Below are 26,635 nucleotides of genomic sequence, written 5' to 3'. Positions count from 1 at the left end.
CCCTGTACCTATGTTAAGAAAATAAAAAATAATGCATTTTTTCTTCATTTATTAGCATGAAGAAACAATATCCTCCTTCAGAAAAATGAAATAACTTTTAAGTGAGTATTTAATCTGTATATGGTTTACTGTAAGTGTTTTATATGAAGAGTAAACACAGTGTAGCCTTGTAAAAATTTGTGACATCATGGACTGAACGGAGTAAAAAATAAAGGAAAGATGGAAAAGCTTACAGCACCTGGTATTCCCAGGCGGTCTCCCATCCAAGTACTAACCAGGCCCGACCCTGCTTAGCTTCCGAGATCAGACGAGATCGGGCGTTCTCAGGGTGGTATGGCCGTAAGCGAAAGATCAACTCCCAACAAGCCTATTTATAAGTCACTCACAGACCTGAGTCTTTTCACTGTCATTTACTGCTCTTGACAAAAGTAAAGCAGCTCTACGGACTAATACAAAGATCTTGCCTCAAAATAAAAGCTCCTTTTAACTTTCACTACAAAAAGTAACCAAAGAAAAAAAGACAAAAACTCCCTATATGTCTTAATTTTTATCTCTTCATTTTTTTTGTTCAATTTTCTTGCTCTACGTTTCTTACTCAATGGAATGGAAGCTTCAGATTAGGCCCAATAAAAAAAAAGCCCAATTAAAAAAAAATCATATTTACAAAGAATATTCTGAGAAATAAATAAATAAAATCATACACACACATTAAAGTATACTTGGCATACATTTACAGAAAGGCCCTGTGTCCTACAGAAGGTGCCTTTTTAATTTTTTTCACCCCTGCCATCCAAACAGCCTGAGTCCGCGGCACACTTGATCCAGGTAATTAAGACCTTCAGGATCACGTGAACATTCTAGACTCAGGTGTGTTAAATCTGAGATCTTTAGCGTGGTAGAGCCCCAGGAACAGGAGTCAGTCGCCCTGTACCTATGTTAAGAAAATAAAAAATAATGCATTTTTTCTTCATTTATTAGCATGAAGAAACAATATCCTCCTTCAGAAAAATGAAATAACTTTTAAGTGAGTATTTAATCTGTATATGGTTTACTGTAAGTGTTTTATATGAAGAGTAAACACAGTGTAGCCTTGTAAAAATTTGTGACATCATGGACTGGACGGAGTAAAAAATAAAGGAAAGATGGAAAAGCTTACAGCACCTGGTATTCCCAGGCGGTCTCCCATCCAAGTACTAACCAGGCCCGACCCTGCTTAGCTTCCGAGATCAGACGAGATCGGGCGTTCTCAGGGTGGTATGGCCGTAAGCGAAAGATCAACTCCCAACAAGCCTATTTATAAGTCACTCACAGACCTGAGTCTTTTCACTGTCATTTACTGCTCTTGACAAAAGTAAAGCAGCTCTACGGACTAATACAAAGATCTTGCCTCAAAATAAAAGCTCCTTTTAACTTTCACTACAAAAAGTAACCAAAGAAAAAAAGACAAAAACTCCCTATATGTCTTAATTTTTATCTCTTCATTTTTTTGTTCAATTTTCTTGCTCTACGTTTCTTAATCAATGGAATGGAAGCTTCAGATTAGGCCCAATAAAAAAAAAGCCCAATTTAAAAAAAAAATCATATTTACAAAGAATATTCTGAGAAATAAATAAATAAAATCATATACACACATTAAAGTATACTTGGCATACATTTACAGAAAGGCCCTGTGTCCTACAGAAGGTGCCTTTTTAATTTTTTTCACCCCTGCCATCCAAACAGCCTGAGTCCGCGGCACACTTGATCCAGGTAATTAAGACCTTCAGGATCACATGAACATTCTAGACTCAGGTGTGTTAAATCTGAAATCTTTAGCGTGGTAGAGCCCCAGGAACAGGAGTCAGTCGCCCTGTACCTATGTTAAGAAAATAAAAAATAATGCATTTTTTCTTTATTTATTAGCATGAAGAAACAATATCCTCCTTCAGAAAAATGAAATAACTTTTAAGTGAGTATTTAATCTGTATATGGTTTACTGTAAGTGTTTTATATGAAGAGTAAACACAGTGTAGCCTTGTAAAAAATTGTGACATCATGGACTGAACGGAGTAAAAAATAAAGGAAAGATGGAAAAGCTTACAGCACCTGGTATTCCCAGGCGGTCTCCCATCCAAGTACTAACCAGGCCCGACCCTGCTTAGCTTCCGAGATCAGACGAGATCGGGCGTTCTCAGGGTGGTATGGCCGTAAGCGAAAGATCAACTCCCAACAAGCCTATTTATAAGTCACTCACAGACCTGAGTCTTTTCACTGTCATTTACTGCTCTTGACAAAAGTAAAGCAGCTCTACGGACTAATACAAAGATCTTGCCTCAAAATAAAAGCTCCTTTTAACTTTCACTACAAAAAGTAACCAAAGAATAAAAGACAAAAACTCCCTATATGTCTTAATTTTTATCTCTTCATTTTTTTGTTCAATTTTCTTGCTCTACGTTTCTTAATCAATGGAATGGAAGCTTCAGATTAGGCCCAATAAAAAAAAAGCCCAATTTAAAAAAAAAATCATATTTACAAAGAATATTCTGAGAAATAAATAAATAAAATCATATACACACATTAAAGTATACTTGGCATACATTTACAGAAAGGCCCTGTGTCCTACAGAAGGTGCCTTTTTAATTTTTTTCACCCCTGCCATCCAAACAGCCTGAGTCCGCGGCACACTTGATCCAGGTAATTAAGACCTTCAGGATCACGTGAACATTCTAGACTCAGGTGTGTTAAATCTGAAATCTTTAGCGTGGTAGAGCCCCAGGAACAGGAGTCAGTCGCCCTGTACCTATGTTAAGAAAATAAAAAATAATGCATTTTTTCTTTATTTATTAGCATGAAGAAACAATATCCTCCTTCAGAAAAATGAAAGAACTTTTAAGTGAGTATTTAATCTGTATATGGTTTACTGTAAGTGTTTTATATGAAGAGTAAACACAGTGTAGCCTTGTAAAAAATTGTGACATCATGGACTGAACGGAGTAAAAAATAAAGGAAAGATGGAAAAGCTTACAGCACCTGGTATTCCCAGGCGGTCTCCCATCCAAGTACTAACCAGGCCCGACCCTGCTTAGCTTCCGAGATCAGACGAGATCGGGCGTTCTCAGGGTGGTATGGCCGTAAGCGAAAGATCAACTCCCAACAAGCCTATTTATAAGTCACTCACAGACCTGAGTCTTTTCACTGTCATTTACTGCTCTTGACAAAAGTAAAGCAGCTCTACGGACTAATACAAAGATCTTGCCTCAAAATAAAAGCTCCTTTTAACTTTCACTACAAAAAGTAACCAAAGAAAAAAAGACAAAAACTCCCTATATGTCTTAATTTTTATCTCTTCATTTTTTTTGTTCAATTTTCTTGCTCTACGTTTCTTACTCAATGGAATGGAAGCTTCAGATTAGGCCCAATAAAAAAAAGCCCAATTAAAAAAAAATCATATTTACAAAGAATATTCTGAGAAATAAATAAATAAAATCATACACACACATTAAAGTATACTTGGCATACATTTACAGAAAGGCCCTGTGTCCTACAGAAGGTGCCTTTTTAATTTTTTTCACCCCTGCCATCCAAACAGCCTGAGTCCGCGGCACACTTGATCCAGGTAATTAAGACCTTCAGGATCACGTGAACATTCTAGACTCAGGTGTGTTAAATCTGAAATCTTTAGCGTGGTAGAGCCCCAGGAATAGGAGTGAGCCGCCCTGTACCTATACGTTAAGAAAATAAAAAATAATGCATTTTTTTCTTTATTTATTAGCATGAAGAAACAATATCCTCCTTCAGAAAAATGAAAGAACTTTTAAGTGAGTATTTAATCTGTATATGGTTTACTGTAAGTGTTTTATATGAAGAGTAAACACAGTGTAGCCTTGTAAAAAATTGTGACATCATGGACTGAACGGAGTAAAAAATAAAGGAAAGATGGAAAAGCTTACAGCACCTGGTATTCCCAGGCGGTCTCCCATCCAAGTACTAACCAGGCCCGACCCTGCTTAGCTTCCGAGATCAGACGAGATCGGGCGTTCTCAGGGTGGTATGGCCGTAAGCGAAAGATTAACTCCCAACAAGCCTATTTATAAGTCACTCTGAGTCTTTTCACTGTCATTTACTGCTCTTGACAAAAGTAAAGCAGCTCTACGGACTAATACAAAGATCTTGCCTCAAAATAAAAGCTCCTTTTAACTTTCACTACAAAAAGTAACCAAAGAAAAAAATACAAAAACTCCCTATATGTCTTAATTTTTATCTCTTCATTTTTTTTGTTCAATTTACTTGCTCTACGTTTCTTACTCAATGGAATGGAAGCTTCAGATTAGGCCCAATAAAAAAAAAGCCCAATTAAAAAAAAAAATCATATTTACAAAGAATATTCTGAGAAATAAATAAATAAAATCATACACACACATTAAAGTATACTTGGCATACATTTACAGAAAGGCCCTGTGTCCTACAGAAGGTGCCTTTTTAATTTTTTTCACCCCTGCCATCCAAACAGCCTGAGTCCGCGGCACACTTGATCCAGGTAATTAAGACCTTCAGGATCACGTGAACATTCTAGACTCAGGTGTGTTAAATCTGAGATCTTTAGCGTGGTAGAGCCCCAGGAACAGGAGTCAGTCGCCCTGTACCTATGTTAAGAAAATAAAAAATAATGCATTTTTTCTTTATTTATTAGCATGAAGAAACAATATCCTCCTTCAGAAAAATGAAAGAACTTTTAAGTGAGTATTTAATCTGTATATGGTTTACTGTAAGTGTTTTATATGAAGAGTAAACACAGTGTAGCCTTTTAAAAATTTGTGACATCATGGACTGAACGGAGTAAAAAATAAAGGAAAGATGGAAAAGCTTACAGCACCTGGTATTCCCAGGCGGTCTCCCATCCAAGTACTAACCAGGCCCGACCCTGCTTAGCTTCCGAGATCAGACGAGATCGGGCGTTCTCAGGGTGGTATGGCCGTAAGCGAAAGATCAACTCCCAACAAGCCTATTTATAAGTCACTCACAGACCTGAGTCTTTTCACTGTCATTTACTGCTCTTGACAAAAGTAAAGCAGCTACGGACTAATACAAAGATCTTGCCTCAAAATAAAAGCTCCTTTTAACTTTCACTACAAAAAGTAACCAAAGAAAAAAAGACAAAAACTCCCTATATGTCTTAATTTTTATCTCTTCATTTTTTTGTTCAATTTTCTTGCTCTACGTTTCTTAATCAATGGAATGGAAGCTTCAGATTAGGCCCAATAAAAAAAAAGCCCAATTTAAAAAAAAATCATATTTACAAAGAATATTCTGAGAAATAAATAAATAAAATCATACACACACATTAAAGTATACTTGGCATACATTTACAGAAAGGCCCTGTGTCCTACAGAAGGTGCCTTTTTAAATTTTTTCACCCCTGCCATCCAAACAGCCTGAGTCCGCGGCACACTTGATCCAGGTAATTAAGACCTTCAGGATCACGTGAACATTCTAGACTCAGGTGTGTTAAATCTGAGATCTTTAGCGTGGTAGAGCCCCAGGAACAGGAGTCAGTCGCCCTGTACCTATGTTAAGAAAATAAAAAATAATGCATTTTTTCTTTATTTATTAGCATGAAGAAACAATATCCTCCTTCAGAAAAATGAAAGAACTTTTAAGTGAGTATTTAATCTGTATATGGTTTACTGTAAGTGTTTTATATGAAGAGTAAACACAGTGTAGCCTTGTAAAAAATTGTGACATCATGGACTGAACGGAGTAAAAAATAAAGGAAAGATGGAAAAGCTTACAGCACCTGGTATTCCCAGGCGGTCTCCCATCCAAGTACTAACCAGGCCCGACCCTGCTTAGCTTCCGAGATCAGACGAGATCGGGCGTTCTCAGGGTGGTATGGCCGTAAGCGAAAGATTAACTCCCAACAAGCCTATTTATAAGTCACTCTGAGTCTTTTCACTGTCATTTACTGCTCTTGGCAAAAGTAAAGCAGCTACGGACTAATACAAAGATCTTGCCTCAAAATAAAAGCTCCTTTTAACTTTCACTACAAAAAGTAACCAAAGAAAAAAAGACAAAAACTCCCTATATGTCTTAATTTTTATCTCTTCATTTTTTTGTTCAATTTTCTTGCTCTACGTTTCTTAATCAATGGAATGGAAGCTTCAGATTAGGCCCAATAAAAAAAAAGCCCAATTTAAAAAAAAATCATATTTACAAAGAATATTCTGAGAAATAAATAAATAAAATCATACACACACATTAAAGTATACTTGGCATACATTTACAGAAAGGCCCTGTGTCCTACAGAAGGTGCCTTTTTAATTTTTTTCACCCCTGCCATCCAAACAGCCTGAGTCCGCGGCACACTTGATCCAGGTAATTAAGACCTTCAGGATCACGTGAACATTCTAGACTCAGGTGTGTTAAATCTGAGATCTTTAGCGTGGTAGAGCCCCAGGAACAGGAGTCAGTCGCCCTGTACCTATGTTAAGAAAATAAAAAATAATGCATTTTTTCTTTATTTATTAGCATGAAGAAACAATATCCTCCTTCAGAAAAATGAAAGAACTTTTAAGTGAGTATTTAATCTGTATATGGTTTACTGTAAGTGTTTTATATGAAGAGTAAACACAGTGTAGCCTTGTAAAAAATTGTGACATCATGGACTGAACGGAGTAAAAAATAAAGGAAAGATGGAAAAGCTTACAGCACCTGGTATTCCCAGGCGGTCTCCCATCCAAGTACTAACCAGGCCCGACCCTGCTTAGCTTCCGAGATCAGACGAGATCGGGCGTTCTCAGGGTGCTATGGCCGTAAGCGAAAGATCAACTCCCAACAAGCCTATTTATAAGTCACTCACAGACCTGAGTCTTTTCACTGTCATTTACTGCTCTTGACAAAAGTAAAGCAGCTCTACGGACTAATACAAAGATCTTGCCTCAAAATAAAAGCTCCTTTTAACTTTCACTACAAAAAGTAACCAAAGAAAAAAAGACAAAAACTCCCTATATGTCTTAATTTTTATCTCTTCATTTTTTTTTGTTCAATTTTCTTGCTCTACGTTTCTTACTCAATGGAATGGAAGCTTTAGATTAGGCCCAATAAAAAAAGCCCAATTAAAAAAAAATCATATTTACAAAGAATATTCTGAGAAATAAATAAATAAAATCATACACACACATTAAAGTATACTTGGCATACATTTACAGAAAGGCCCTGTGTCCTACAGAAGGTGCCTTTTTAAATTTTTTCACCCCTGCCATCCAAACAGCCTGAGTCCGCGGCACACTTGATCCAGGTAATTAAGACCTTCAGGATCACGTGAACATTCTAGACTCAGGTGTGTTAAATCTGAAATCTTTAGCGTGGTAGAGCCCCAGGAACAGGAGTCAGTCGCCCTGTACCTATGTTAAGAAAATAAAAAATAATGCATTTTTTCTTTATTTATTAGCATGAAGAAACAATATCCTCCTTCAGAAAAATGAAAGAACTTTTAAGTGAGTATTTAATCTGTATATGGTTTACTGTAAGTGTTTTATATGAAGAGTAAACACAGTGTAGCCTTGTAAAAAATTGTGACATCATGGACTGAACGGAGTAAAAAATAAAGGAAAGATGGAAAAGCTTACAGCACCTGGTATTCCCAGGCGGTCTCCCATCCAAGTACTAACCAGGCCCGACCCTGCTTAGCTTCCGAGATCAGACGAGATCGGGCGTTCTCAGGGTGGTATGGCCGTAAGCGAAAGATCAACTCCCAACAAGCCTATTCATAAGTCACTCACAGACCTGAGTCTTTTCACTGTCATTTACTGCTCTTGACAAAAGTAAAGCAGCTCTACGGACTAATACAAAGATCTTGCCTCAAAATAAAAGCTCCTTTTAACTTTCACTACAAAAAGTAACCAAAGAAAAAAAGACAAAAACTCCCTATATGTCTTAATTTTTATCTCTTCATTTTTTTGTTCAATTTTCTTGCTTTACGTTTCTTACTCAATGGAATGGAAGCTTCAGATTAGGCCCAATAAAAAAAAGCCCAATTAAAAAAAAAATCATATTTACAAAGAATATTCTGAGAAATAAATAAATAAAATCATACACACACATTAAAGTATACTTGGCATACATTTACAGAAAGGCCCTGTGTCCTACAGAAGGTGCCTTTTTAATTTTTTTCACCCCTGCCATCCAAACAGCCTGAGTCCGCGGCACACTTGATCCAGGTAATTAAGACCTTCAGGATCACGTGAACATTCTAGACTCAGGTGTGTTAAATCTGAAATCTTTAGCGTGGTAGAGCCCCAGGAACAGGAGTCAGTCGCCCTGTACCTATGTTAAGAAAATAAAAAATAATGCATTTTTTCTTTATTTATTAGCATGAAGAAACAATATCCTCCTTCAGAAAAATGAAATAACTTTTAAGTGAGTATTTAATCTGTATATGGTTTACTGTAAGTGTTTTATATGAAGAGTAAACACAGTGTAGCCTTGTAAAAAATTGTGACATCATGGACTGAACGGAGTAAAAAATAAAGGAAAGATGGAAAAGCTTACAGCACCTGGTATTCCCAGGCGGTCTCCCATCCAAGTACTAACCAGGCCCGACCCTGCTTAGCTTCCGAGATCAGACGAGATCGGGCGTTCTCAGGGTGGTATGGCCGTAAGCGAAAGATCAACTCCCAACAAGCCTATTTATAAGTCACTCACAGACCTGAGTCTTTTCACTGTCATTTACTGCTCTTGACAAAAGTAAAGCAGCTCTACGGACTAATACAAAGATCTTGCCTCAAAATAAAAGCACCTTTTAACTTTCACTACAAAAAGTAACCAAAGAAAAAAAGACAAAAACTCCCTATATGTCTTAATTTTTATCTCTTCATTTTTTTTGTTGAATTTTCTTGCTCTACGTTTCTTACTCAATGGAATGGAAGCTTCAGATTAGGCCCAATAAAAAAGCCCAATTAAAAAAAAATCATATTTACAAAGAATATTCTGAGAAATAAATAAAAAAAATCATACACACACATTAAAGTATACTTGGCATACATTTACAGAAAGGCCCTGTGTCCTACAGAAGGTGCCTTTTTAAATTTTTTCACCCCTGCCATCCAAACAGCCTGAGTCCGCGGCACACTTGATCCAGGTAATTAAGACCTTCAGGATCACGTGAACATTCTAGACTCAGGTGTGTTAAATCTGAAATCTTTAGCGTGGTAGAGCCCCAGGAACAGGAGTCAGTCGCCCTGTACCTATGTTAAGAAAATAAAAAATAATGCATTTTTTCTTTATTTATTAGCATGAAGAAACAATATCCTCCTTCAGAAAAATGAAAGAACTTTTAAGTGAGTATTTAATCTGTATATGGTTTACTGTAAGTGTTTTATATGAAGAGTAAACACAGTGTAGCCTTGTAAAAAATTGTGACATCATGGACTGAACGGAGTAAAAAATAAAGGAAAGATGGAAAAGCTTACAGCACCTGGTATTCCCAGGCGGTCTCCCATCCAAGTACTAACCAGGCCCGACCCTGCTTAGCTTCCGAGATCAGACGAGATCGGGCGTTCTCAGGGTGGTATGGCCGTAAGCGAAAGATCAACTCCCAACAAGCCTATTTATAAGTCACTCTGAGTCTTTTCACTGTCATTTACTGCTCTTGACAAAAGTAAAGCAGCTCTACGGACTAATACAAAGATCTTGCCTCAAAATAAAAGCTCCTTTTAACTTTCACTACAAAAAGTAACCAAAGAAAAAAATACAAAAACTCCCTATATGTCTTAATTTTTATCTCTTCATTTTTTTTTGTTCAATTTACTTGCTCTACGTTTCTTACTCAATGGAATGGAAGCTTCAGATTAGGCCCAATAAAAAAAAAAGCCCAATTAAAAAAAAAATCATATTTACAAAGAATATTCTGAGAAATAAATAAATAAAATCATACACACACATTAAAGTATACTTGGCATACATTTACAGAAAGGCCCTGTGTCCTACAGAAGGTGCCTTTTTAATTTTTTTCACCCCTGCCATCCAAACAGCCTGAGTCCGCGGCACACTTGATCCAGGTAATTAAGACCTTCAGGATCACGTGAACATTCTAGACTCAGGTGTGTTAAATCTGAAATCTTTAGCGTGGTAGAGCCCCAGGAACAGAAGTCAGTCGCCCTGTACCTATGTTAAGAAAATTAAAAATAATGCATTTTTTCTTTATTTATTAGCATGAAGAAACAATATCCTCCTTCAGAAAAATGAAAGAACTTTTAAGTGAGTACTTAATCTGTATATGGTTTACTGTAAGTGTTTTATATGAAGAGTAAACACAGTGTAGCCTTGTAAAAATTTGTGACATCATGGACTGAACGGAGTAAAAAATAAAGGAAAGATGGAAAAGCTTACAGCACCTGGTATTCCCAGGCGGTCTCCCATCCAAGTACTAACCAGGCCCGACCCTGCTTAGCTTCCGAGATCAGACGAGATCGGGCGTTCTCAGGGTGGTATGGCCGTAAGCGAAAGATCAACTCCCAACAAGCCTATTTATAAGTCACTCACAGACCTGAGTCTTTTCACTGTCATTTACTGCTCTTGACAAAAGTAAAGCAGCTCTACGGACTAATACAAAGATCTTGCCTCAAAATAAAAGCTCCTTTTAACTTTCACTACAAAAAGTAACCAAAGAAAAAAAGACAAAAACTCCCTATATGTCTTAATTTTTATCTCTTCATTTTTTTTTTGTTCAATTTTCTTGCTCTACGTTTCTTACTCAATAGAATGGAAGCTTCAGATTAGGCCCAATAAAAAAAAGCCCAATTAAAAAAAAATCATATTTACAAAGAATATTCTGAGAAATAAATAAATAAAATCATACACACACATTAAAGTATACTTGGCATACATTTACAGAAAGGCCCTGTGTCCTACAGAACGTGCCTTTTTAATTTTTTTCACCCCTGCCATCCAAACAGCCTGAGTCCGCGGCACACTTGATCCAGGTAATTAAGACCTTCAGGATCACGTGAACATTCTAGACTCAGGTGTGTTAAATCTGAAATCTTTAGCGTGGTAGAGCCCCAGGAACAGAAGTCAGTCGCCCTGTACCTATGTTAAGAAAATAAAAAATAATGCATTTTTTCTTTATTTATTAGCATGAAGAAACAATATCCTCCTTCAGAAAAATGAAAGAACTTTTAAGTGAGTACTTAATCTGTATATGGTTTACTGTAAGTGTTTTATATGAAGAGTAAACACAGTGTAGCCTTGTAAAAATTTGTGACATCATGGACTGAACGGAGTAAAAAATAAAGGAAAGATGGAAAAGCTTACAGCACCTGGTATTCCCAGGCGGTCTCCCATCCAAGTACTAACCAGGCCCGACCCTGCTTAGCTTCCGAGATCAGACGAGATCGGGCGTTCTCAGGGTGGTATGGCCGTAAGCGAAAGATAAACTCCCAACAAGCCTATTTATAAGTCACTCACAGACCTGAGTCTTTTCACTGTCATTTACTGCTCTTGACAAAAGTAAAGCAGCTCTACGGACTAATACAAAGATCTTGCCTCAAAATAAAAGCTCCTTTTAACTTTCACTACAAAAAGTAACCAAAGAAAAAAAGACAAAAACTCCCTGTATGTCTTAATTTTTATCTCTTCATTTTTTTTTTTCAATTTTCTTGCTCTACGTTTCTTACTCAATGGAATGGAAGCTTCAGATTAGGCCCAATAAAAAAAGCCCAATTAAAAAAAAATCATATTTACAAAGAATATTCTGAGAAATAAATAAATAAAATCATACACACACATTAAAGTATACTTGGCATACATTTACAGAAAGGCCCAAGGTGCCTTTTTAATTTTTTTCACCCCTGCCATCCAAACAGCCTGAGTCCGCGGCACACTTGATCCAGGTAATTAAGACCTTCAGGATACACGTGAACATTCTAGACTCAGGTGTGTTAAATCTGAAATCTTTAGCGTGGTAGAGCCCCATGAACAGGAGTCAGTCGCCCTGTACCTATGTTAAGAAAATAAAAAATAATGCATTTTTTCTTTATTTATTAGCATGAAGAAACAATATCCTCCTTCAAAAAAATGAAAGAACTTTTAAGTGAGTATTTAATCTGTATATGGTTTACTGTAAGTGTTTTATATGAAGAGTAAACACAGTGTAGCCTTGTAAAAATTTGTGACATCATGGACTGAACGGAGTAAAAAATAAAGGAAAGATGGAAAAGCTTACAGCACCTGGTATTCCCAGGCGGTCTCCCATCCAAGTACTAACCAGGCCCGACCCTGCTTAGCTTCCGAGATCAGACGAGATCGGGCGTTCTCAGGGTGGTATGGTCGTAAGCGAAAGATCAACTCCCAACAAGCCTATTTATAAGTCACTCACAGACCTGAGTCTTTTCACTGTCATTTACTGCTCTTGACAAAAGTAAAGCAGCTCTACGGACTAATACAAAGATCTTGCCTCAAAATAAAAGCTCCTTTTAACTTTCACTACAAAAAGTAACCAAAGAAAAAAAGACAAAAACTCCCTATATGTCTTAATTTTTATCTCTTCATTTTTTTTGTTCAATTTTCTTGCTCTACGTTTCTTACTCAATGGAATGGAAGCTTCAGATTAGGCCCAATAAAAAAAAAGCCCAATTAAAAAAAAATCATATTTACAAAGAATATTCTGAGAAATAAATAAATAAAATCATACACACACATTAAAGTATACTTGGCATACATTTACAGAAAGGCCCTGTGTCCTACAGAAGGTGCCTTTTTAAATTTTTTCACCCCTGCCATCCAAACAGCCTGAGTCCGCGGCACACTTGATCCAGGTAATTAAGACCTTCAGGATCACGTGAACATTCTAGACTCAGGTGTGTTAAATCTGAAATCTTTAGCGTGGTAGAGCCCCAGGAACAGGAGTCAGTCGCCCTGTACCTATGTTAAGAAAATAAAAAATAATGCATTTTTTCTTCATTTATTAGCATGAAGAAACAATATCCTCCTTCAGAAAAATGAAAGAACTTTTAAGTGAGTATTTAATCTGTATATGGTTTACTGTAAGTGTTTTATATGAAGAGTAAACACAGTGTAGCCTTGTAAAAAATTGTGACATCATGGACTGAACGGAGTAAAAAATAAAGGAAAGATGGAAAAGCTTACAGCACCTGGTATTCCCAGGCGGTCTCCCATCCAAGTACTAACCAGGCCCGACCCTGCTTAGCTTCCGAGATCAGACGAGATCAGGCGTTCTCAGGGTGGTATGGCCGTAAGCGAAAGATCAACTCCCAACAAGCCTATTTATAAGTCACTCACAGACCTGAGTCTTTTCACTGTCATTTACTGCTCTTGACAAAAGTAAAGCAGCTCTACGGACTAATACAAAGATCTTGCCTCAAAATAAAAGCTCCTTTTAACTTTCACTACAAAAAGTAACCAAAGAAAAAAAGACAAAAACTCCCTATATGTCTTAATTTTTATCTCTTCATTTTTTTGTTCAATTTTCTTGCTTTACGTTTCTTACTCAATGGAATGGAAGCTTCAGTTTAGGCCCAATAAAAAAAAGCCCAATTAAAAAAAAAATCATATTTACAAAGAATATTCTGAGAAATAAATAAATAAAATCATACACACACATTAAAGTATACTTGGCATACATTTACAGAAAGGCCCTGTGTCCTACAGAAGGTGCCTTTTTAAATTTTTTCACCCCTGCCATCCAAACAGCCTGAGTCCGCGGCACACTTGATCCAGGTAATTAAGACCTTCAGGATCACGTGAACATTCTAGACTCAGGTGTGTTAAATCTGAAATCTTTAGCGTGGTAGAGCCCCAGGAACAGGAGTCAGTCGCCCTGTACCTATGTTAAGAAAATAAAAAATAATGCATTTTTTCTTTATTTATTAGCATGAAGAAACAATATCCTCCTTCAGAAAAATGAAAGAACTTTTAAGTGAGTATTTAATCTGTATATGGTTTACTGTAAGTGTTTTATATGAAGAGTAAACACAGTGTAGCCTTGTAAAAAATTGTGACATCATGGACTGAACGGAGTAAAAAATAAAGGAAAGATGGAAAAGCTTACAGCACCTGGTATTCCCAGGCGGTCTCCCATCCAAGTACTAACCAGGCCCGACCCTGCTTAGCTTCCGAGATCAGACGAGATCGGGCGTTCTCAGGGTGGTATGGCCGTAAGCGAAAGATCAACTCCCAACAAGCCTATTCATAAGTCACTCACAGACCTGAGTCTTTTCACTGTCATTTACTGCTCTTGACAAAAGTAAAGCAGCTCTACGGACTAATACAAAGATCTTGCCTCAAAATAAAAGCTCCTTTTAACTTTCACTACAAAAAGTAACCAAAGAAAAAAAGACAAAAACTCCCTATATGTCTTAATTTTTATCTCTTCATTTTTTTGTTCAATTTTCTTGCTTTACGTTTCTTACTCAATGGAATGGAAGCTTCAGATTAGGCCCAATAAAAAAAAAGCCCAATTAAAAAAAAAATCATATTTACAAAGAATATTCTGAGAAATAAATAAATAAAATCATACACACACATTAAAGTATACTTGGCATACATTTACAGAAAGGCCCTGTGTCCTACAGAAGGTGCCTTTTTAAATTTTTTCACCCCTGCCATCCAAACAGCCTGAGTCCGCGGCACACTTGATCCAGGTAATTAAGACCTTCAGGATCACGTGAACATTCTAGACTCAGGTGTGTTAAATCTGAAATCTTTAGCGTGGTAGAGCCCCAGGAACAGGAGTCAGTCGCCCTGTACCTATGTTAAGAAAATAAAAAATAATGCATTTTTTCTTTATTTATTAGCATGAAGAAACAATATCCTCCTTCAGAAAAATGAAAGAACTTTTAAGTGAGTATTTAATCTGTATATGGTTTACTGTAAGTGTTTTATATGAAGAGTAAACACAGTGTAGCCTTGTAAAAAATTGTGACATCATGGACTGAACGGAGTAAAAAATAAAGGAAAGATGGAAAAGCTTACAGCACCTGGTATTCCCAGGCGGTCTCCCATCCAAGTACTAACCAGGCCCGACCCTGCTTAGCTTCCGAGATCAGACGAGATCGGGCGTTCTCAGGGTGGTATGGCCGTAAGCGAAAGATCAACTCCCAACAAGCCTATTTATAAGTCACTCACAGACCTGAGTCTTTTCACTGTCATTTACTGCTCTTGACAAAAGTAAAGCAGCTCTACGGACTAATACAAAGATCTTGCCTCAAAATAAAAGCTCCTTTTAACTTTCACTACAAAAAGTAACCAAAGAAAAAAATACAAAAACTCCCTATATGTCTTAATTTTTATCTCTTCATTTTTTTTTGTTCAATTTACTTGCTCTACGTTTCTTACTCAATGGAATGGAAGCTTCAGATTAGGCCCAATAAAAAAAAAGCCCAATTAAAAAAAAAATCATATTTACAAAGAATATTCTGAGAAATAAATAAATAAAATCATACACACACATTAAAGTATACTTGGCATACATTTACAGAAAGGCCCTGTGTCCTACAGAAGGTGCCTTTTTAATTTTTTTCACCCCTGCCATCCAAACAGCCTGAGTCCGCGGCACACTTGATCCAGGTAATTAAGACCTTCAGGATCACGTGAACATTCTAGACTCAGGTGTGTTAAATCTGAAATCTTTAGCGTGGTAGAGCCCCAGGAACAGGAGTGAGCCGCCCTGTACCTATACGTTAAGAAAATAAAAAAGAATGCATTTTTTTCTTTATTTATTAGCATGAAGAAACAATATCCTCCTTCAGAAAAATGAAAGAACTTTTAAGTGAGTATTTAATCTGTGTATGGTTTACTGTAAGTGTTTTATATGAAGAGTAAACACAGTGTAGCCTTGTAAAAAATTGTGACATCATGGACTGAACGGAGTAAAAAATAAAGGAAAGATGGAAAAGCTTACAGCACCTGGTATTCCCAGGCGGTCTCCCATCCAAGTACTAACCAGGCCCGACCCTGCTTAGCTTCCGAGATCAGACGAGATCGGGCGTTCTCAGGGTGGTATGGCCGTAAGCGAAAGATCAACTCCCAACAAGCCTATTTATAAGTCATTCACAGACCTGAGTCTTTTCACTGTCATTTACTGCTCTTGACAAAAGTAAAGCAGCTCTACGGACTAATACAAAGATCTTGCCTCAAAATAAAAGCTCCTTTTAACTTTCACTACAAAAAGTAACCAAAGAAAAAAAGACAAAAACTCCCTATATGTCTTAATTTTTATCTCTTCATTTTTTTGTTCAATTTTCTTGCTTTACGTTTCTTACTCAATGGAATGGAAGCTTCAGATTAGGCCCAATAAAAAAAAGCCCAATTAAAAAAAAAATCATATTTACAAAGAATATTCTGAGAAATAAATAAATAAAATCATACACACACATTAAAGTATACTTGGCATACATTTACAGAAAGGCCCTGTGTCCTACAGAAGGTGCCTTTTTAAATTTTTTCACCCCTGCCATCCAAACAGCCTGAGTCCGCGGCACACTTGATCCAGGTAATTAAGACCTTCAGGATCACGTGAACATTCTAGACTCAGGTGTGTTAAATCTGAAATCTTTAGCGTGGTAGAGCCCCATGAACAGGAGTCAGTCGCCCTGTACCTATGTTAAGAAAATAAAAAATAATGCATTTTTTCTTTATTTATTAGCATGAAGAAACAATATCCTCCTTCAGAAAAATGAAAGAACTTTTAAGTGAGTATTTAATCTGTATATGGTTTACTGTAAGTGTTTTATATGAAGAGTAAACACAGTGTAGCCTTGTAAAAAATTGTGACATCATGGACTGAACGGAGTAAAAAATAAAGGAAAGATGGAAAAGCTTACAGCACCTGGTATTCCCAGGCGGTCTCCCATCCAAGTACTAACCAGGCCCGACCCTGCTTAGCTTCCGAGATCAGACGAGATCGGGCGTTCTCAGGGTGGTATGGCCGTAAGCGAAAGATTAACTCCCAACAAGCCTATTTATAAGTCACTCTGAGTCTTTTCACTGTCATTTACTGCTCTTGACAAAAGTAAAGCAGCTCTACGGACTAATACAAAGATCTTGCCTCAAAATAAAAGCTCCTTTTAACTTTCACTACAAAAAGTAACCAAAGAAAAAAATACAAAAACTCCCTATATGTCTTAATTTTTATCTCTTCATTTTTTTTGTTCAATTTACTTGCTCTACGTTTCTTACTCAATGGAATGGAAGCTTCAGATTAGGCCCAATAAAAAAAAAGCCCAATTAAAAAAAAAAATCATATTTACACAGAATATTCTGAGAAATAAATAAATAAAATCATACACACACATTAAAGTATACTTGGCATACATTTACAGAAAGGCCCTGTGTCCTACAGAAGGTGCCTTTTTAATTTTTTTCACCCCTGCCATCCAAACAGCCTGAGTCCGCGGCACACTTGATCCAGGTAATTAAGACCTTCAGGATCACGTGAACATTCTAGACTCAGGTGTGTTAAATCTGAAATCTTTAGCGTGGTAGAGCCCCAGGAATAGGAGTGAGCCGCCCTGTACCTATACGTTAAGAAAATAAAAAATAATGCATTTTTTTCTTTATTTATTAGCATGAAGAAACAATATCCTCCTTCAGAAAAATGAAAGAACTTTTAAGTGAGTATTTAATCTGTATATGGTTTACTGTAAGTGTTTTATATGAAGAGTAAACACAGTGTAGCCTTGTAAAAAATTGTGACATCATGGACTGAACGGAGTAAAAAATAAAGGAAAGATGGAAAAGCTTACAGCACCTGGTATTCCCAGGCGGTCTCCCATCCAAGTACTAACCAGGCCCGACCCTGCTTAGCTTCCGAGATCAGACGAGATCGGGCGTTCTCAGGGTGGTATGGCCGTAAGCGAAAGATCAACTCCCAACAAGCCTATTTATAAGTCACTCACAGACCTGAGTCTTTTCACTGTCATTTACTGCTCTTGACAAAAGTAAAGCAGCTACGGACTAATACAAAGATCTTGCCTCAAAATAAAAGCTCCTTTTAACTTTCACTACAAAAAGTAACCAAAGAAAAAAAGACAAAAACTCCCTATATGTCTTAATTTTTATCTCTTCATTTTTTTGTTCAATTTTCTTGCTCTACGTTTCTTAATCAATGGAATGGAAGCTTCAGATTAGGCCCAATAAAAAAAAAGCCCAATTTAAAAAAAAATCATATTTACAAAGAATATTCTGAGAAATAAATAAATAAAATCATACACACACATTAAAGTATACTTGGCATACATTTACAGAAAGGCCCTGTGTCCTACAGAAGGTGCCTTTTTAAATTTTTTCACCCCTGCCATCCAAACAGCCTGAGTCCGCGGCACACTTGATCCAGGTAATTAAGACCTTCAGGATCACGTGAACATTCTAGACTCAGGTGTGTTAAATCTGAAATCTTTAGCGTGGTAGAGCCCCAGGAACAGGAGTCAGTCGCCCTGTACCTATGTTAAGAAAATAAAAAATAATGCATTTTTTCTTTATTTATTAGCATGAAGAAACAATATCCTCCTTCAGAAAAATGAAAGAACTTTTAAGTGAGTATTTAATCTGTATATGGTTTACTGTAAGTGTTTTATATGAAGAGTAAACACAGTGTAGCCTTGTAAAAAATTGTGACATCATGGACTGAACGGAGTAAAAAATAAAGGAAAGATGGAAAAGCTTACAGCACCTGGTATTCCCAGGCGGTCTCCCATCCAAGTACTAACCAGGCCCGACCCTGCTTAGCTTCCGAGATCAGACGAGATCGGGCGTTCTCAGGGTGGTATGGCCGTAAGCGAAAGATCAACTCCCAACAAGCCTATTCATAAGTCACTCACAGACCTGAGTCTTTTCACTGTCATTTACTGCTCTTGACAAAAGTAAAGCAGCTCTACGGACTAATACAAAGATCTTGCCTCAAAATAAAAGCTCCTTTTAACTTTCACTACAAAAAGTAACCAAAGAAAAAAAGACAAAAACTCCCTATATGTCTTAATTTTTATCTCTTCATTTTTTTTTTCAATTTTCTTGCTCTACGTTTCTTACTCAATGGAATGGAAGCTTCAGATTAGGCCCAGTAAAAAAAAAAGCCCAATTAAAAAAAAAATCATATTTACAAAGAATATTCTGAGAAATAAATAAATAAAATCATACACACACATTAAAGTATACTTGGCATACATTTACAGAAAGGCCCTGTGTCCTACAGAACGTGCCTTTTTAATTTTTTTCACCCCTGCCATCCAAACAGCCTGAGTCCGCGGCACACTTGATCCAGGTAATTAAGACCTTCAGGATCACGTGAACATTCTAGACTCAGGTGTGTTAAATCTGAAATCTTTAGCGTGGTAGAGCCCCAGGAACAGAAGTCAGTCGCCCTGTACCTATGTTAAGAAAATAAAAAATAATGCATTTTGTTCTTTATTTATTAGCATGAAGAAACAATATCCTCCTTCAGAAAAATGAAAGAACTTTTAAGTGAGTACTTAATCTGTATATGGTTTACTGTAAGTGTTTTATATGAAGAGTAAACACAGTGTAGCCTTGTAAAAATTTGTGACATCATGGACTGAACGGAGTAAAAAATAAAGGAAAGATGGAAAAGCTTACAGCACCTGGTATTCCCAGGCGGTCTCCCTTCCAAGTACTAACCAGGCCCGACCCTGCTTAGCTTCCGAGATCAGACGAGATCGGGCGTTCTCAGGGTGGTATGGCCGTAAGCGAAAGATCAACTCCCAACAAGCCTATTTATAAGTCACTCACAGACCTGAGTCTTTTCACTGTCATTTACTGCTCTTGACAAAAGTAAAGCAGCTCTACGGACTAATACAAAGATCTTGCCTCAAAATAAAAGCTCCTTTTAACTTTCACTACAAAAAGTAACCAAAGAAAAAAAGACAAAAACTCCCTCTATGTCTTAATTTTTATCTCTTCATTTTTTTTTTTCAATTTTCTTGCTCTACGTTTCTTACTCAATAGAATGGAAGCTTCAGATTATGCCCAATAAAAAAAAGCCCAATTAAAAAAAATCATATTTACAAAGAATATTCTGAGAAATAAATAAATAAAATCATACACACACATTAAAGTATACTTGGCATACATTTACAGAAAGGCCCTGTGTCCTACAGAAGGTGCCTTTTTAATTTTTTTCACCCCTGCCATCCAAACAGCCTGAGTCCGAGGCACACTTGATCCAGGTAATTAAGACCTTCAGGATCACGTGAACATTCTAGACTCAGGTGTGTTAAATCTGAAATCTTTAGCGTGGTAGAGCCCCAGGAACAGGAGTGAGCCGCCCTGTACCTATACGTTAAGAAAATAAAAAATAATGCATTTTTTTCTTTATTTATTAGCATGAAGAAACAATATCCTCCTTCAGAAAAATGAAAGAACTTTTAAGTGAGTATTTAATCTGTATATGGTTTACTGTAAGTGTTTTATATGAAGAGTAAACACAGTGGAGCCTTGTAAAAAATTGTGACATCATGGACTGAACGGATTAAAAAATAAAGGAAAGATGGAAAAGCTTACAGCACCTGGTATTCCCAGGCGGTCTCCCATCCAAGTACTAACCAGGCCCGACCCTGCTTAGCTTCCGAGATCAGACGAGATCGGGCGTTCTCAGGGTGGTATGGCCGTAAGCGAAAGATCAACTCCCAACAAGCCTATTTATAAGTCACTCACAGACCTGAGTCTTTTCACTGTCATTTACTGCTCTTGACAAAAGTAAAGCAGCTCTACGGACTAATACAAAGATCTTGCCTCAAAATAAAAGCTCCTTTTAACTTTCACTACAAAAAGTAACCAAAGAAAAAAAGACAAAAACTCCCTATATGTCTTAATTTTTATCTCTTCATTTTTTTTTGTTCAATTTACTTGCTCTACGTTTCTTACTCAATGGAATGGAAGCTTCAGATTAGGCCCAATAAAAAAAAAAGCCCAATTAAAAAAAAAATCATATTTACAAAGAATATTCTGAGAAATAAATAAATAAAATCATACACACACATTAAAGTATACTTGGCATACATTTACAGAAAGGCCCTGTGTCCTACAGAAGGTGCCTTTTTAATTTTTTTCACCCCTGCCATCCAAACAGCCTGAGTCCGAGGCACACTTGATCCAGGTAATTAAGACCTTCAGGATCACGTGAATATTCTAGACTCAGGTGTGTTAAATCTGAAATCTTTAGCGTGGTAGAGCCCCAGGAACAGGAGTGAGCCGCCCTGTACCTATACGTTAAGAAAATAAAAAATAATGCATTTTTTTCTTTATTTATTAGCATGAAGAAACAATATCCTCCTTCAGAAAAATGAAAGAACTTTTAAGTGAGTATTTAATCTGTATATGGTTTACTGTAAGTGTTTTATATGAAGAGTAAACACAGTGGAGCCTTGTAAAAAATTGTGACATCATGGACTGAACGGATTAAAAAATAAAGGAAAGATGGAAAAGCTTACAGCACCTGGTATTCCCAGGCGGTCTCCCATCCAAGTACTAACCAGGCCCGACCCTGCTTAGCTTCCGAGATCAGACGAGATCGGGCGTTCTCAGGGTGGTATGGCCGTAAGCGAAAGATCAACTCCCAACAAGCCTATTTATAAGTCACTCACAGACTTGAGTCTTTTCACTGTCATTTACTGCTCTTGACAAAAGTAAAGCAGCTCTACGGACTAATACAAAGATCTTGCCTCAAAATAAAAGCTCCTTTTAACTTTCACTACAAAAAGTAACCAAAGAAAAAAAGACAAAAACTCCCTATATGTCTTAATTTTTATCTCTTCATTTTTTTTTGTTCAATTTACTTGCTCTACGTTTCTTACTCAATGGAATGGAAGCTTCAGATTAGGCCCAATAAAAAAAAAAGCCCAATTAAAAAAAAAATCATATTTACAAAGAATATTCTGAGAAATAAATAAATAAAATCATACACACACATTAAAGTATACTTGGCATACATTTACAGAAAGGCCCTGTGTCCTACAGAAGGTGCCTTTTTAATTTTTTTCACCCCTGCCATCCAAACAGCCTGAGTCCGCGGCACACTTGATCCAGGTAATTAAGACCTTCAGGATCACGTGAACATTCTAGACTCAGGTGTGTTAAATCTGAAATCTTTAGCGTGGTAGAGCCCCAGGAACAGGAGTGAGCCGCCCTGTACCTATACGTTAAGAAAATAAAAAATAATGCATTTTTTTCTTTATTTATTAGCATGAAGAAACAATATCCTCCTTCAGAAAAATGAAAGAACTTTTAAGTGAGTATTTAATCTGTATATGGTTTACTGTAAGTGTTTTATATGAAGAGTAAACACAGTGTAGCCTTGTAAAAAATTGTGACATCATGGACTGAACGGAGTAAAAAATAAAGGAAAGATGGAAAAGCTTACAGCACCTGGTATTCCCAGGCGGTCTCCCATCCAAGTACTAACCAGGCCCGACCCTGCTTAGCTTCCGAGATCAGACGAGATCGGGCGTTCTCAGGGTGGTATGGCCGTAAGCGAAAGATCAACTCCCAACAAGCCTATTTATAAGTCACTCACAGACCTGAGTCTTTTCACTGTCATTTACTGCTCTTGACAAAAGTAAAGCAGCTCTACGGACTAATACAAAGATCTTGCCTCAAAATAAAAGCTCCTTTTAACTTTCACTACAAAAAGTAACCAAAGAAAAAAAGACAAAAACTCCCTGTATGTCTTAATTTTTATCTCTTCATTTTTTTTTGTTCAATTTTCTTGCTCTACGTTTCTTACTCAATGGAATGGAAGCTTCAGATTAGGCCCAATAAAAAAAGCCCAATTAAAAAAAAATCATATTTACAAAGAATATTCTGAGAAATAAATAAATAAAATCATACACACACATTAAAGTATACTTGGCATACATTTACAGAAAGGCCCTGTGTCCTACAGAAGGTGCCTTTTTAATTTTTTTCACCCCTGCCATCCAAACAGCCTGAGTCCGCGGCACACTTGATCCAGGTAATTAAGACCTTCAGGATCACGTGAACATTCTAGACTCAGGTGTGTTAAATCTGAAATCTTTAGCGTGGTAGAGCCCCAGGAACAGGAGTGAGCCGCCCTGTACCTATACGTTAAGAAAATAAAAAAGAATGCATTTTTTTCTTTATTTATTAGCATGAAGAAACAATATCCTCCTTCAGAAAAATGAAAGAACTTTTAAGTGAGTATTTAATCTGTATATGATTTACTGTAAGTGTTTTATATGAAGAGTAAACACAGTGTAGCCTTGTAAAAAATTGTGACATCATGGACTGAACGGAGTAAAAAATAAAGGAAAGATGGAAAAGCTTACAGCACCTGGTATTCCCAGGCGGTCTCCCATCCAAGTACTAACCAGGCCCGACCCTGCTTAGCTTCCGAGATCAGACGAGATCGGGCGTTCTCAGGGTGGTATGGCCGTAAGCGAAAGATCAACTCCCAACAAGCCTATTTATAAGTCACTCACAGACCTGAGTCTTTTCACTGTCATTTACTGCTCTTGACAAAAGTAAAGCAGCTCTACGGACTAATACAAAGATCTTGCCTCAAAATAAAAGCTCCTTTTAACTTTCACTACAAAAAGTAACCAAAGAAAAAAATACAAAAACTCCCTATATGTCTTAATTTTTATCTCTTCATTTTTTTTGTTCAATTTACTTGCTCTACGTTTCTTACTCAATGGAATGGAAGCTTCAGATTAGGCCCAATAAAAAAAAGCCCAATTAAAAAAAAAATCATATTTACAAAGAATATTCTGAGAAATAAATAAATAAAATCATACACACACATTAAAGTATACTTGGCATACATTTACAGAAAGGCCCTGTGTCCTACAGAAGGTGCCTTTTTAATTTTTTTCACCCCTGCCATCCAAACAGCCTGAGTCCGAGGCACACTTGATCCAGGTAATTAAGACCTTCAGGATCACGTGAATATTCTAGACTCAGGTGTGTTAAATCTGAAATCTTTAGCGTGGTAGAGCCCCAGGAACAGGAGTGAGCCGCCCTGTACCTATACGTTAAGAAAATAAAAAATAATGCATTTTTTTCTTTATTTATTAGCATGAAGAAACAATATCCTCCTTCAGAAAAATGAAAGAACTTTTAAGTGAGTATTTAATCTGTATATGGTTTACTGTAAGTGTTTTATATGAAGAGTAAACACAGTGGAGCCTTGTAAAAAATTGTGACATCATGGACTGAACGGATTAAAAAATAAAGGAAAGATGGAAAAGCTTACAGCACCTTGTATTCCCAGGCGGTCTCCCATCCAAGTACTAACCAGGCCCGACCCTGCTTAGCTTCCGAGATCAGACGAGATCGGGCGTTCTCAGGGTGGTATGGCCGTAAGCGAAAGATCAACTCCCAACAAGCCTATTTATAAGTCACTCACAGACCTGAGTCTTTTCACTGTCATTTACTGCTCTTGACAAAAGTAAAGCAGCTCTACGGACTAATACAAAGATCTTGCCTCAAAATAAAAGCTCCTTTTAACTTTCACTACAAAAAGTAACCAAAGAAAAAAAGACAAAAACTCCCTATATGTCTTAATTTTTATCTCTTCATTTTTTTTTGTTCAATTTACTTGCTCTACGTTTCTTACTCAATGGAATGGAAGCTTCAGAATAGGCCCAATAAAAAAAAAAGCCCAATTAAAAAAAAAATCATATTTACAAAGAATATTCTGAGAAATAAATAAATAAAATCATACACACACATTAAAGTATACTTGGCATACATTTACAGAAAGGCCCTGTGTCCTACAGAAGGTGCCTTTTTAATTTTTTTCACCCCTGCCATCCAAACAGCCTGAGTCCGAGGCACACTTGATCCAGGTAATTAAGACCTTCAGGATCACGTGAATATTCTAGACTCAGGTGTGTTAAATCTGAAATCTTTAGCGTGGTAGAGCCCCAGGAACAGGAGTGAGCCGCCCTGTACCTATACGTTAAGAAAATAAAAAATAATGCATTTTTTTCTTTATTTATTAGCATGAAGAAACAATATCCTCCTTCAGAAAAATGAAAGAACTTTTAAGTGAGTATTTAATCTGTATATGGTTTACTGTAAGTGTTTTATATGAAGAGTAAACACAGTGGAGCCTTGTAAAAAATTGTGACATCATGGACTGAACGGATTAAAAAATAAAGGAAAGATGGAAAAGCTTACAGCACCTGGTATTCCCAGGCGGTCTCCCATCCAAGTACTAACCAGGCCCGACCCTGCTTAGCTTCCGAGATCAGACGAGATCGGGCGTTCTCAGGGTGGTATGGCCGTAAGCGAAAGATCAACTCCCAACAAGCCTATTTATAAGTCACTCACAGACCTGAGTCTTTTCACTGTCATTTACTGCTCTTGACAAAAGTAAAGCAGCTCTACGGACTAATACAAAGATCTTGCCTCAAAATAAAAGCTCCTTTTAACTTTCACTACAAAAAGTAACCAAAGAAAAAAAGACAAAAACTCCCTATATGTCTTAATTTTTATCTCTTCATTTTTTTTTGTTCAATTTACTTGCTCTACGTTTCTTACTCAATGGAATGGAAGCTTCAGATTAGGCCCAATAAAAAAAAAGCCCAATTAAAAAAAAAATCATATTTACAAAGAATATTCTGAGAAATAAATAAATAAAATCATACACACACATTAAAGTATACTTGGCATACATTTACAGAAAGGCCCTGTGTCCTACAGAAGGTGCCTTTTTAATTTTTTTCACCCCTGCCATCCAAACAGCCTGAGTCCGCGGCACACTTGATCCAGGTAATTAAGACCTTCAGGATCACGTGAACATTCTAGACTCAGGTGTGTTAAATCTGAAATCTTTAGCGTGGTAGAGCCCCAGGAACAGGAGTGAGCCGCCCTGTACCTATACGTTAAGAAAATAAAAAATAATGCATTTTTTTCTTTATTTATTAGCATGAAGAAACAATATCCTCCTTCAGAAAAATGAAAGAACTTTTAAGTGAGTATTTAATCTGTATATGGTTTACTGTAAGTGTTTTATATGAAGAGTAAACACAGTGTAGCCTTGTAAAAAATTGTGACATCATGGACTGAACGGAGTAAAAAATAAAGGAAAGATGGAAAAGCTTACAGCACCTGGTATTCCCAGGCGGTCTCCCATCCAAGTACTAACCAGGCCCGACCCTGCTTAGCTTCCGAGATCAGACGAGATCGGGCGTTCTCAGGGTGGTATGGCCGTAAGCGAAAGATCAACTCCCAACAAGCCTATTTATAAGTCACTCACAGACCTGAGTCTTTTCACTGTCATTTACTGCTCTTGACAAAAGTAAAGCAGCTCTACGGACTAATACAAAGATCTTGCCTCAAAATAAAAGCTCCTTTTAACTTTCACTACAAAAAGTAACCAAAGAAAAAAAGACAAAAACTCCCTGTATGTCTTAATTTTTATCTCTTCATTTTTTTTTGTTCAATTTTCTTGCTCTACGTTTCTTACTCAATGGAATGGAAGCTTCAGATTAGGCCCAATAAAAAAAGCCCAATTAAAAAAAAATCATATTTACAAAGAATATTCTGAGAAATAAATAAATAAAATCATACACACACATTAAAGTATACTTGGCATACATTTACAGAAAGGCCCTGTGTCCTACAGAAGGTGCCTTTTTAATTTTTTTCACCCCTGCCATCCAAA

The 26,635-nt window shown here is 36.8% G+C and overlaps 29 non-coding genes across 29 annotated transcripts; all 29 read right to left on the bottom strand.

Moving 5' to 3' along the window:
* Window positions 1-226: 226 nt before the first annotated feature.
* Window positions 227-345, bottom strand: LOC125782727 (5S ribosomal RNA). The gene has a single exon (XR_007425465.1). It is a non-coding gene; the product is annotated as a 5S ribosomal RNA (ribosomal RNA).
* Window positions 346-1,149: 804 nt separating this feature from the next.
* On the bottom strand, window positions 1,150-1,268 carry LOC125782726 (5S ribosomal RNA). Its single transcript, XR_007425464.1, has one exon. It is a non-coding gene; the product is annotated as a 5S ribosomal RNA (ribosomal RNA).
* Window positions 1,269-2,073: 805 nt separating this feature from the next.
* LOC125782724 (5S ribosomal RNA) lies at window positions 2,074-2,192 on the bottom strand. Its single transcript, XR_007425462.1, has one exon. It is a non-coding gene; the product is annotated as a 5S ribosomal RNA (ribosomal RNA).
* An 805-nt stretch (window positions 2,193-2,997) lies between these two features.
* On the bottom strand, window positions 2,998-3,116 carry LOC125782723 (5S ribosomal RNA). The gene has a single exon (XR_007425461.1). It is a non-coding gene; the product is annotated as a 5S ribosomal RNA (ribosomal RNA).
* Window positions 3,117-3,922: 806 nt separating this feature from the next.
* Window positions 3,923-4,041, bottom strand: LOC125782722 (5S ribosomal RNA). The gene has a single exon (XR_007425460.1). It is a non-coding gene; the product is annotated as a 5S ribosomal RNA (ribosomal RNA).
* Window positions 4,042-4,840: 799 nt separating this feature from the next.
* Window positions 4,841-4,959, bottom strand: LOC125782721 (5S ribosomal RNA). The gene has a single exon (XR_007425459.1). It is a non-coding gene; the product is annotated as a 5S ribosomal RNA (ribosomal RNA).
* An 802-nt stretch (window positions 4,960-5,761) lies between these two features.
* Window positions 5,762-5,880, bottom strand: LOC125782720 (5S ribosomal RNA). The gene has a single exon (XR_007425458.1). It is a non-coding gene; the product is annotated as a 5S ribosomal RNA (ribosomal RNA).
* Window positions 5,881-6,675: 795 nt separating this feature from the next.
* On the bottom strand, window positions 6,676-6,794 carry LOC125783216 (5S ribosomal RNA). The gene has a single exon (XR_007425950.1). It is a non-coding gene; the product is annotated as a 5S ribosomal RNA (ribosomal RNA).
* An 803-nt stretch (window positions 6,795-7,597) lies between these two features.
* LOC125782719 (5S ribosomal RNA) lies at window positions 7,598-7,716 on the bottom strand. Its single transcript, XR_007425457.1, has one exon. It is a non-coding gene; the product is annotated as a 5S ribosomal RNA (ribosomal RNA).
* An 803-nt stretch (window positions 7,717-8,519) lies between these two features.
* On the bottom strand, window positions 8,520-8,638 carry LOC125782718 (5S ribosomal RNA). Its single transcript, XR_007425456.1, has one exon. It is a non-coding gene; the product is annotated as a 5S ribosomal RNA (ribosomal RNA).
* An 801-nt stretch (window positions 8,639-9,439) lies between these two features.
* LOC125782717 (5S ribosomal RNA) lies at window positions 9,440-9,558 on the bottom strand. The gene has a single exon (XR_007425455.1). It is a non-coding gene; the product is annotated as a 5S ribosomal RNA (ribosomal RNA).
* Window positions 9,559-10,358: 800 nt separating this feature from the next.
* On the bottom strand, window positions 10,359-10,477 carry LOC125782716 (5S ribosomal RNA). Its single transcript, XR_007425454.1, has one exon. It is a non-coding gene; the product is annotated as a 5S ribosomal RNA (ribosomal RNA).
* An 805-nt stretch (window positions 10,478-11,282) lies between these two features.
* LOC125782715 (5S ribosomal RNA) lies at window positions 11,283-11,401 on the bottom strand. The gene has a single exon (XR_007425453.1). It is a non-coding gene; the product is annotated as a 5S ribosomal RNA (ribosomal RNA).
* Window positions 11,402-12,192: 791 nt separating this feature from the next.
* On the bottom strand, window positions 12,193-12,311 carry LOC125783092 (5S ribosomal RNA). Its single transcript, XR_007425826.1, has one exon. It is a non-coding gene; the product is annotated as a 5S ribosomal RNA (ribosomal RNA).
* An 804-nt stretch (window positions 12,312-13,115) lies between these two features.
* On the bottom strand, window positions 13,116-13,234 carry LOC125783019 (5S ribosomal RNA). The gene has a single exon (XR_007425755.1). It is a non-coding gene; the product is annotated as a 5S ribosomal RNA (ribosomal RNA).
* Window positions 13,235-14,037: 803 nt separating this feature from the next.
* Window positions 14,038-14,156, bottom strand: LOC125782713 (5S ribosomal RNA). The gene has a single exon (XR_007425451.1). It is a non-coding gene; the product is annotated as a 5S ribosomal RNA (ribosomal RNA).
* Window positions 14,157-14,960: 804 nt separating this feature from the next.
* On the bottom strand, window positions 14,961-15,079 carry LOC125782712 (5S ribosomal RNA). Its single transcript, XR_007425450.1, has one exon. It is a non-coding gene; the product is annotated as a 5S ribosomal RNA (ribosomal RNA).
* Window positions 15,080-15,888: 809 nt separating this feature from the next.
* On the bottom strand, window positions 15,889-16,007 carry LOC125782711 (5S ribosomal RNA). Its single transcript, XR_007425449.1, has one exon. It is a non-coding gene; the product is annotated as a 5S ribosomal RNA (ribosomal RNA).
* An 803-nt stretch (window positions 16,008-16,810) lies between these two features.
* Window positions 16,811-16,929, bottom strand: LOC125782710 (5S ribosomal RNA). The gene has a single exon (XR_007425448.1). It is a non-coding gene; the product is annotated as a 5S ribosomal RNA (ribosomal RNA).
* Window positions 16,930-17,731: 802 nt separating this feature from the next.
* Window positions 17,732-17,850, bottom strand: LOC125782709 (5S ribosomal RNA). Its single transcript, XR_007425447.1, has one exon. It is a non-coding gene; the product is annotated as a 5S ribosomal RNA (ribosomal RNA).
* An 802-nt stretch (window positions 17,851-18,652) lies between these two features.
* On the bottom strand, window positions 18,653-18,771 carry LOC125784327 (5S ribosomal RNA). The gene has a single exon (XR_007427047.1). It is a non-coding gene; the product is annotated as a 5S ribosomal RNA (ribosomal RNA).
* Window positions 18,772-19,577: 806 nt separating this feature from the next.
* LOC125783028 (5S ribosomal RNA) lies at window positions 19,578-19,696 on the bottom strand. The gene has a single exon (XR_007425764.1). It is a non-coding gene; the product is annotated as a 5S ribosomal RNA (ribosomal RNA).
* An 805-nt stretch (window positions 19,697-20,501) lies between these two features.
* On the bottom strand, window positions 20,502-20,620 carry LOC125784326 (5S ribosomal RNA). The gene has a single exon (XR_007427046.1). It is a non-coding gene; the product is annotated as a 5S ribosomal RNA (ribosomal RNA).
* An 810-nt stretch (window positions 20,621-21,430) lies between these two features.
* Window positions 21,431-21,549, bottom strand: LOC125784325 (5S ribosomal RNA). The gene has a single exon (XR_007427045.1). It is a non-coding gene; the product is annotated as a 5S ribosomal RNA (ribosomal RNA).
* Window positions 21,550-22,359: 810 nt separating this feature from the next.
* On the bottom strand, window positions 22,360-22,478 carry LOC125784324 (5S ribosomal RNA). Its single transcript, XR_007427044.1, has one exon. It is a non-coding gene; the product is annotated as a 5S ribosomal RNA (ribosomal RNA).
* An 806-nt stretch (window positions 22,479-23,284) lies between these two features.
* Window positions 23,285-23,403, bottom strand: LOC125784323 (5S ribosomal RNA). Its single transcript, XR_007427043.1, has one exon. It is a non-coding gene; the product is annotated as a 5S ribosomal RNA (ribosomal RNA).
* Window positions 23,404-24,210: 807 nt separating this feature from the next.
* Window positions 24,211-24,329, bottom strand: LOC125783227 (5S ribosomal RNA). Its single transcript, XR_007425961.1, has one exon. It is a non-coding gene; the product is annotated as a 5S ribosomal RNA (ribosomal RNA).
* Window positions 24,330-25,139: 810 nt separating this feature from the next.
* Window positions 25,140-25,258, bottom strand: LOC125784321 (5S ribosomal RNA). The gene has a single exon (XR_007427041.1). It is a non-coding gene; the product is annotated as a 5S ribosomal RNA (ribosomal RNA).
* Window positions 25,259-26,067: 809 nt separating this feature from the next.
* Window positions 26,068-26,186, bottom strand: LOC125784320 (5S ribosomal RNA). Its single transcript, XR_007427040.1, has one exon. It is a non-coding gene; the product is annotated as a 5S ribosomal RNA (ribosomal RNA).
* Window positions 26,187-26,635: the final 449 nt, after the last annotated feature.

This window comes from Astyanax mexicanus, chromosome 18 (assembly GCF_023375975.1).
Source record: "Astyanax mexicanus isolate ESR-SI-001 chromosome 18, AstMex3_surface, whole genome shotgun sequence".
Classification (NCBI taxonomy): Eukaryota; Metazoa; Chordata; class Actinopteri; order Characiformes; family Acestrorhamphidae; genus Astyanax; species Astyanax mexicanus.
This window is presented reverse-complemented; position numbering and strand designations above follow the sequence as displayed.